Below are 9,399 nucleotides of genomic sequence, written 5' to 3' on the forward strand. Positions count from 1 at the left end.
GGGATCTCAGCAATGCAGCGCAGAAGTCACTTTACCAGCTCTTCTCATATAAGTTCTGCTCCTTTCCCTTCAGGGGTTGTTAAGCCACCGCGCTTTTTTGTGCTCTGGCAGTCCTGGTATCCCTGGCAAGCAACACGTTTGGTTGCAGAAGCACCCACGACGGCACGAGTTGTCATCTTCAGACAACTATTCAGCGGAAACCTGTTAACAATTCTCACAATTATAGTAATCGCCGGCGAGGTTCTTAGCCATTTTTACTTCCAGTGCAGAAGCTGACTCTCAGGTATTTTCAGGGTTAGCTTTCGATGCAACGTTTCACTACATTGATCTCCCGTTCAAAAAACTTAAAGCGCTTTCGATGTGCGCGATGGTCATCAGTGCTGCCTCCGACTGTAACGTTTTTTTTTTATTTTAATCGGTGCCTACACGTCCATTGATACCGGCAGCTTGATGAATACTTCCTCTCCGCAGCAAGCCAACACGGTGCGCTTCTTTGGTGATTGTCAGTTTTTTGTTGCCCTTAGAATTCTCCTGTCAACATTATACTAGCCGTCCCAAAAACATTTAACGTTCTAAGATGAAGGAAAGGTGAACGGAAAGCTCTGTAACGGGCTGAGAAAAGTTCATGAATGCGAAAACACGCAAATGCCGCGATGGTGCCCGTGGAAAACGATCTTTTCAACGAAATTCGAGAAAGGACATGTGAGAAACATGCTCCAGTGAATCACATAAGCTCTTGCACGGACAGTCTCGAGTGCCATTCACAGTTCGCTTCAATAAGAGGCTGGCGGTGCTGCACGGAGGCGCAATTTATGGCTGTCTTCATTCGTAATCAAGTTCTGCCAAGACTCCATGACTGAATGGACGAACCCTCAAGACTGCGGATGTCTGCGTTGCCATGTCGCGGAAACGACAGCATTGCCCGTTTTCACTTGTTCCTCAGCAACATAGTTAATCTTTGCGTCAGGGCGCCACGTGCATGAGTCAATGATTTCCAGTAAAGACCGAAGAGGCATTGCGCGAGTATTTTTGCAACTAAGTGCGGCAAAGTGTCTTCTCCCGCACGACGAATAATGCGGGACATTTTTCGTGAAATTGAGCAAGTTACACCTGCGTTGTAAGCGGCCAGGATAGGAGGGGGAGGATCATAGAGAAGTAAGAAACAGAGACGTACAAAAGAAAATGATCGCACAGAAGGTAGAAGTACCTTGAGGCCTGCACTTTCTATCTGATATTGCAGTGGGAAAAATATTTTCTAATCTTTTACTTGCATATTATCCCACAGAAAAATTTACGGGATGGGGATGTGGGTGAACAAGAAAATTAGTGTCGCTGTCGCCTATAGCCATCTCGCCAGCTGGTGTTTAGTCCAGAGGATGGATAATGCATGTCGCCTCAGGCCTGAGTGCTTTTCAGTGAACTGTCTTCTAAAAATGGCCAATAGGAAAAACTCTGCCGTGCACCCGTTCCGGCTGAAATATTGCTGGCAAAAGTACCATTGAACTTCTCTGCGTTATTTAGGTCATTAATTCCACGAAAGAAAAGAATAAGTGGATGCCGAACACTGTCGTCCATTCCCATACAATTCAGAAGCTAGCACTGCTGTAACGACCCCAACCACTGTAGCCTATGTTGGGGTCGCCACCTATGAACTTAATAGTGGCGCCCTCTAAGCTGAAGCGCAGCCAGGGGGTTTGGAATAAATCACTTTGTGTTTGGTCCTGGAGCGGAGTGGTCGCCTGGCTCTCTCTTTCTTTCTCACGGCCTCCCGGCACGACAGCACGGGAACGCCCACGCAACATGGTGTCAGAAGTGGGATCAGCGTGAAAAACCAGTCTTAAAGGCAGCTCGCAATGACCGCCAACGGCGAACAGGTGCTCCCGGAAAGCGCCCAGCAGGCCCAGTGGCTAGGCCTCACTCTGCAGCCGCCAGACGCGTTCGACGTCTGCAACCCTGCAAGTTGGTCTTCATGGAAGTCTCGCTTCGAGGACTATGCCGCTGTCTCCGGACTGCGGAACGCTCCGCAAGACGTGCAAGTACGTACGCTTCTGTACTGTATGGGCCCGGAAGCTCGCTCGCTGCTAGACACCTTTTCACTCGACGCTGCCGAGTTAGCCTCCTACGACGCAGTTGTCAAACGCTTCACGGAGCACTTCGTGCATCCCTGTAATGAGCTCTATGAGTCGTCTCGCTTTCACAAACGCGTTCAACAACCTGGCGAGAGTGCCGACGCATTTTACACCGAACTGTTCAAGTTAGTCAAACGTTGCAACTACCCGTCACCGGCGGTGGAAAAACGCTTGGTCCGGGACAGGTTTGTCGTTGAATTGCTCGACACGCGTCTCTCCGATAAGCTTTGCTGCTCCCCGAAGCTATAGCTCTAAAAGAAGCTTGGACGCAAGCTCGTCAGTCCGAGGACGCGGACAAGGAACGTTCACTCGCACAGGCCACCTCGCAAAGCATGGTCAATATTGATGCTGCGACTCGGAAGTTTTCGCGACGGCCGCTCGACGACAGAGCACGCTCAATGGACGTGAAGTCGGAACGCTATTGTGACACTCCGGTCTGTTTCTTCTGCGGCCGCGCATATCATGCACGCTCGGAGTGCCCGGCAAAGAGCTCTATCTGCAACAGCTGCGGTAAGAAAGGTCGTTTTGCTGAAGTTTGCCGCTCCAGGAAGTCGAGGCAGACCAAACTCAATGCTATCCATATGCATGCTCTCGAGACGCCAGCTAAAGCCAAGTATGTGGATATCACAGTCAAAAACTACACAACTCAGTTCAAAGTAGACTCAGGTGCCGAGGTTTCCGCAGTTCCAAGTGACTTCCCCAGAGTCCCGGCTGAGCTCGCCAAGGTAGACGCTATTTTGACAGGGCCCGGTGGCCAACCTCTGCGTGTACGGGGTTCGTATTTGGCACAGCTATCTTGGCAAGGGAAGACCAGCTCCCAGCGTCTTTACGTCATTGAGGCACTTTCAGTACCTTTACTGGGTCTACCAGCCATCCAAGCTCGAAGTTGTGATATTTTTGGGTACTGTCAACACTCCTCAGCCAACGCTTCATGCGGAACTGTTCCGTGGTCTCGGCACGCTCAGAGATGAGTACACCATTCGCTTGAAACAAGATGTTGTGCAGTTCTCACTCAGTGCACCTCGACGGATACCAGCGGAACCACTCCTTCCTACAAATCTCCCTGGTCGTCCCTGGGAAGTTCTGGGCATGGACCTGTTTCACCACAATTCTCAAACCTTCTTGATGGTAGTGGACTACTACTCCCGGTTCCCAGAGGTGGTGACACTGAAAAGTACTACAGCTCCGGTGGTCATTGAGGCGCTCAAAAGCCTGTTCGCCCGTCATGGGATACCGCAACAGGTTAAGTCAGACAATGGTCCGCCATTTTCTTCACGTGAATTTACCGTATTCGCCGCATCTTATGGTTTCGACCACATCACCAGTAGCCCCCATTACCCACAGTCTAACGGAGAGGCAGAGCGAATGATCCGGACAGTGAAAGATATCTTCCGTAAGGCAAAAGACCCTCACTTGGCCCTTCTCAGCTATAGAGATACACCAGGTGTGAGTGGCTTCAGCCCGGCTCAGCTCCTAATGGGAAGGCAACTGAGAACTCGAGTCCCAAAGCCGGATGAAAAGCTTCGTCCACACTGGCCCGCAAGGGAGGAGGTAGCCCTCAGAGATAATTCTTACAAGAAAAGGACTGCAAAGCACTTCAACCGACATCATCGCGTCAGGGATCTGCCATCACTCCAGTCTGGTGAGCAGGTCTGGGTTCGACCTGACCAGGTGCGTGCTACAGTTTTGAGCAAGGCACAGCGTCCAAGGTCCTTCGTCGTCGAAACGGAGCGAGGAACGATTCTGCAGCGGAATCGTCGGCACCTTGTTCCCTTTGTGCTGAGGGCAGCAGATCCAGCACTTCTAAAGCCTCACACCCTAACTCAAGAGGCAGCAGCACCTGATCCGCCGCCTGTTACAGCGGGACCTTCACGTCCTGGTGATGGTGTTGTGTTTACCCGTAGCGGCCGCCGTGTGGTACCACCGCACCGCTTGAACTTGTGACCGAAGGGGGGAGATGTTGGGGTCGCCACGTATGAACTTAATAGTGGCGCCCTCTAAGCTGAAGCGCAGCTAGGGTGTTTGGAATAAATCACTTTGTGTTTGGTCCTGGAGCGGAGTGGTCGCCTGGTTCTCTCTTTCTTTCTCACGGCCTCCGGGCACGACAGCACGGGAACGCCCACGCAACAGACTAGTCGTATATGTTTTCTAATAACACATTAAAATGCCGTATACAGATCTGTTTTTAAAAACTTTAACGCCTGCATTCCGTTTGAAAACTGGAGATAGAAACAAAAGTGTAGGTGAAGCGAACTAACTGTAGATTTAGACAGAGGTAGAAATAACAACACCAATAACAAAACAGGAGCAACATCCTCATCTCATCTTTGCTTTTTATTTTTGACATTATTTTGAATGTTCCGTTTTTTTTTTTACGTTTGTTCCTATTACGTTAAACGACGAATATGCAACTAGCGCACCTAACGGGAAAGATAAAAAAAAAAGGGTTCAGGAGCCCGCGGCAATATGGCTGCACTACCAACTACCTCGCAAACAATCAAACAGAAAATTCTTGCAATGAGGAAAACACTAATTCTTTCAGGATTCCTCTTCGGAGCATAACGCCACAAATGCACTTAAGGATATAGGACTAATGACGCAGCAGATGTCGGGGCTTGGGCTCCCCAATTCGGCCGCCAAGAGGCGCATGCATGTGTAGGAGTGAGAAGATATTTCCGGGCAGTGGGCCTAACTTGCTTGCTAAGAATTTATGGTATGTAAGCTCATCTTAAAATGTTGCTTCTCTCTTCTTTTCTGAATTTTTAAAGTTTATCGAGCCGCTTGGAATCTTATTTATTCTCAGCAGTTTTGCTTTAAATCACTTTTACTGTAAATTTCCTCGAGCTTAAACGGATCATTCTCAACGGAGCTCGGGCTACAAGGCACGAGCCGCAGCCACTGGCAGCAGACGACGACGAAGACGCAGTGCCACGTTCTGGGTGGAAGGCGAACGTCCGGAAGAGTCTGCAAATGGAGGCTACCTACGCCTGGGAGAGGGTTGAACCTCGGCGACACCGCATGGAGCGTGATATTCCCTTCGCTTCAAGCGTCGTCGTCACCCTCATCTTGATTGTAGCCTTCCGGCTCCTCAGGTAAAGGGGTCGCTTCAGCCCTGCTAGTACGCTGCGCGCAGGAGGAGGACAGAAAGCTCGGAGCAGCTATAGCGACTGTCAGAAGCAGGCTCCAAATATGCGCCGTTTTACGGCTTGAAGTTCGTGGTAATAAGTTGAAGGGAATCGAAATCTTTGTACACCTTTCATCCGCAGCGAACCCGTCATGAGGCGGCGGGGGCGGTGAGTAGGAGGCTAAGCCACCGGTCGCCGCTTTGGCCCGAGCCGCAATATTCGCTTAGCTTATTAACGCTATTTCTTTCTCCATTATAGCGCTTAATTCTGTCGAACGCTAAGGTGCCCTGCGCTAAGACAGTCATTTAGATGTTGCTGAAGCTAGAGATACCGCGCACGTGCGAACCTTTCGCCCGTAGGGCTTCGTAGTTACTGAATAAAAAACGCTCTCGCGAGTAAGTCGCATACATGGAAGATCAAGGGCATGGTCCCACTGTTCCTATTGGTGAGGGCAGACAGCCTTGTCATTCGTATTCAGTAGGCCGCATTGAGTTTGTCGTTTCCGCTGGTGTGTAAAGAGTGTTTTTTGGAATTTTATTTCAGTTTCAGGCTGTCCACTTTCGTAATAAGAAATCAAAGCACTGGCGAACTGCTGACAGGATCGCATTCAATCCAGGGACTGTTTATCCCATCCACGAAGCTTGTGGGGAGTGGTTGGTAGTTTCTAATAGAACGTCGGCAACTTGGCCTTCAGAACAGGGGCCTCAAACAGGGATTATAATTCTGATTAAAGGTTTCGCGCAGCTTCAACTCTGCCAAAAGTTGGGATCTTTCACAGTTTAGCCAGGCCAAACCATTTGTAACGCGGCAACTCTGACGAAGAGATATGGTTGACACCAACCATCATTTCTCACCGTCATATTGCCCCTGCCGTTTCTCTTTGTGGAAAGTTTTTGAATTAAAGCTTTTCCGCTCTGCAAGATGAAAAGCGGAGTTCAATCCACTCCTTTCACGCCACTGGACAGGCTGAAACTAATAACTATATTGAAACTAATAACTATATTGAAACTAATAACACCTTTGGAAAGGAACCGCAGAGGGCTTCCATGCTAGAGCGCCAAAAGAGCGCTCGTTTTTTGTGTCTCTTCCTTCTTGTCCTTTCTGTCGCACTGTTCTTTTTGTGACATCACACCAAATCCCTGCCGTCCGTGCCAATCCGTTCGAAACCTGTGCCTCCTGCTCTTGTGCAGACGGAGTGCGGGCATGAATCCGCGGGCACCCCTGCGTTCCGGCTCCAGCAGTGTGGCTCGTGCCCAGCTTCTCGGTGACATCACGAACCAGTCAACGATCCGCAGCCTCGACATCCACCGCTACGTGTGCGCGATCAGACGCAGATACCAGCAGCGTCACGAGCAATCTGCAGAGAGAACGTGGTCGCCGAATTCAAGTCGCTGGCGCGCAAAACGGATGCGTCTTGTCTCATCGCCTTATCAGTGAGTGTGTTCGCGCCTTTCCTAACTACTCAGCCAGTGGGAGCCCTAAATCGAAAAGCATGTTAAAATTCCTCTCGGCAGTGTGCCTACCAGCTGGATCGCTATCTCTTACCATGATTAAACTGGCTTCACTGTGACTTCATCTTAGAAAGCAGTGATGACGAAGGCTCTATAATGCGGGCACTGTGTCGAGGGAGTTGCGGAGAATGGAGTGAACAGTACTTGAAAGGTGAAAAACGTAGCGCAAAGAGACGAGGACACAGAAAGACGGACAACACACGGCGCTAACCAACAAGCCCAAGCATATACCCTTCTGAATAATACTGCTGCCGCCGCACCCGTACCCTCACAAAACTCTCGCTGTTCCGTTGCTTGTGCTGGCCGCGCACTTTTTTTATTCATTTTTTCTGCGTTAGCTATTCTGTGCTCCGCTGCTAACAGGTCTCTAGTGGAGTGTTTCGCCCATGTGGAAAGTACAGGGGGTTTTAGCGCAGCACACATGATAAGGTATTCGGTTGTAGTGAAAAATCTGGATGTGCAACTGTCTTGTAGACTGTTTTCACCGGAAGACAAATTCCGAGTGGCGAAACAAACTCCTCCTCTCCGAAACAGCGTAGTTTCTTAGGTACGGCAAAAAAATAATACAAAGATCTTTCGCGGGAAACTTTTTTATTTCTCACATAATATGGATTGATGCTGTGCACTTAGTTCAGAAAGATTCCAATCTTCTCGTCACAAAAAAACAACAACAAGTAGGCACTGAAACAGAAGCGAAATACCGACTACAATCGGTGATGTCTTCCTTAATGTACACATGCTCTTCCCACCGAACTAAACTTCAGAATTCGAACGCCATCAATGATCAGACAGGGGCAAGATTCATTCATGGTTTACGGTTTTAGTTTTATGGTTTATTCTTACAATGCTTCTACTCGAACAGCCACTTTGTCACGGCCTGGGAGCCTAGTGAAAGGGCACAGTATTATTTATCCTTCAGGGCTGCTTTCTTTTCCATTTCTGTTTAAAAGTCCAGTAATGTCGCAGAATAAGCTCTTATTGTTTTCGGTACAAGTTTAGCAACGTTCTTCAAAGATTTGCGAGTAGCTCCTACGGCATTCGTGTGAGTGCCATTATTGGAAATGTTGAGGCCTAGGACTTGGATGCTTTAGACCGTTCGGATGGGAGCTCCATCAAGGCCGAAGTTAAATAACGTTTATTACAAAAAGTTGCGATTTGGATTCCGAGGATCTGTGGCCTACACTTTGGGCCGAAACAGACGGCTTAAAAACGACTTTCCTTGCACCGCTCGTCTAAAATTGGCCAAGATCGCATAGGTTTGCGAATAATACGAGCTATGCGTTTTGCAATTCAAATATTTTTTCCGGGTTAAAGTACAATCCTAACTCTCAGGCACCTACCCAGACATGGCTCCCAGATTAAATTCTTTCGCCCGCCCCACGGTTCTGCTTCGACAAGACAGGTCCCTAAGACAGTGCTTCTAAAATTTGCTTGCGTGGTCTAAGACGAGCAGTGTATGAATAGCAAAACGATTCATCACTGCCACCACGCTTAGTCTAGAAGGGCAAGGCGACCTGAGTTCGCGTTATGTCCGCGCGCCGGATTTCTCAAAATGCGTATAGATCCCTCGTTTTAGAATAGGATTCCTCTATGTTCGGATCATACATATGCAGTAAAGTGCTAATAATTAAAAATAATTTTTTCTTCAGTTACGTTGTATCCTTGAACGTCACTATTTTAAGTAATGGTGGTACCAATAATGTTACATCAAAACTGTTCACTATGTATGTACTGCCGCCATGTTCGCGTATTTTATTAAAGCTAGTTCTTTCTGGAATTTAGTGCTTAATTGTGTCGAACGCTAAGGCGCCCAGCGCTGAAACACTGTCATTGACATGTTGCTGAGGCTAGAGATGCCGGGCTCGTGCGAACCTTTTGCCCGGAGAGTTTCGTAGTTATTGAACAGAAAACGCTCTTGCGAGTAAATCGCATACATAGACAAGCAAGCGCATGGTCACACTGTTCCTATTAGTGAGTGAGGGCAGACCGCCCTGTTCATATTCAGTTTGCCGCCTTGTATTTGTCGTTCAGGCTTGCGCGTAGAAGGTGTTTTTTGGACTTTTATTTCATTTTCAGACTGTCCACTTTTGTTATAAGAAATCAAAGCACGGGCGAAAACTACGGACAGGATCGCTTTCACTCTAGGAACGGTTTAACCCAACCACGAAGCTTGTGGGGAGTTGTTGGTAGTTTCTGATCCGTGTTTCTGATAGAGCGTCGTGAACATGGGCTTCAAAACAGTTGCCTCAAACCGGGATTATCACTCTGACCAAAGGCTTGGCGCAGCTTCAGGTCTGCCAAAAGTTGGGATCTTTGCCACTTTAGCCAGACCCAACCATTTGCTTCGCTGCAACTCTGACGCCGAGATACGGTTTACATAATCCATCATTTCTGGCCATCATATTGCCCTTGCCGTTTTTCTTGGTGAAAAGTTTTTGAATTAAAGCTTTTCGGCTTTGCAACATGAAAAACAGAGTTACAACTACTCCTTTCATGGCACAGGACAGGCTGAAACTTATTACTATATTGAAGCCGCAAAAATATCGACAAGCTCAAGATATTCACAATGATACTGCCTGGATACAGACTTGAGCAAGCCGTTCCATTGTATGCGCAATCCCGTCATAAAGCTCC

General features: G+C 48.4%; 1 pseudogene; it reads left to right on the top strand.

The window, feature by feature from the left end:
- The first annotated feature begins 1,818 nt into the window (after positions 1 to 1,818).
- LOC149351738 (uncharacterized) lies at positions 1,819 to 4,073 on the top strand (annotated as a pseudogene).
- The last annotated feature ends 5,326 nt before the right edge of the window (positions 4,074 to 9,399 follow it).

This window comes from Amblyomma mixtum, chromosome 3 (assembly GCF_055824585.1).
Source record: "Amblyomma mixtum isolate Tamu chromosome 3, ASM5582458v1, whole genome shotgun sequence".
Taxonomy (NCBI): domain Eukaryota; kingdom Metazoa; phylum Arthropoda; class Arachnida; order Ixodida; family Ixodidae; genus Amblyomma; species Amblyomma mixtum.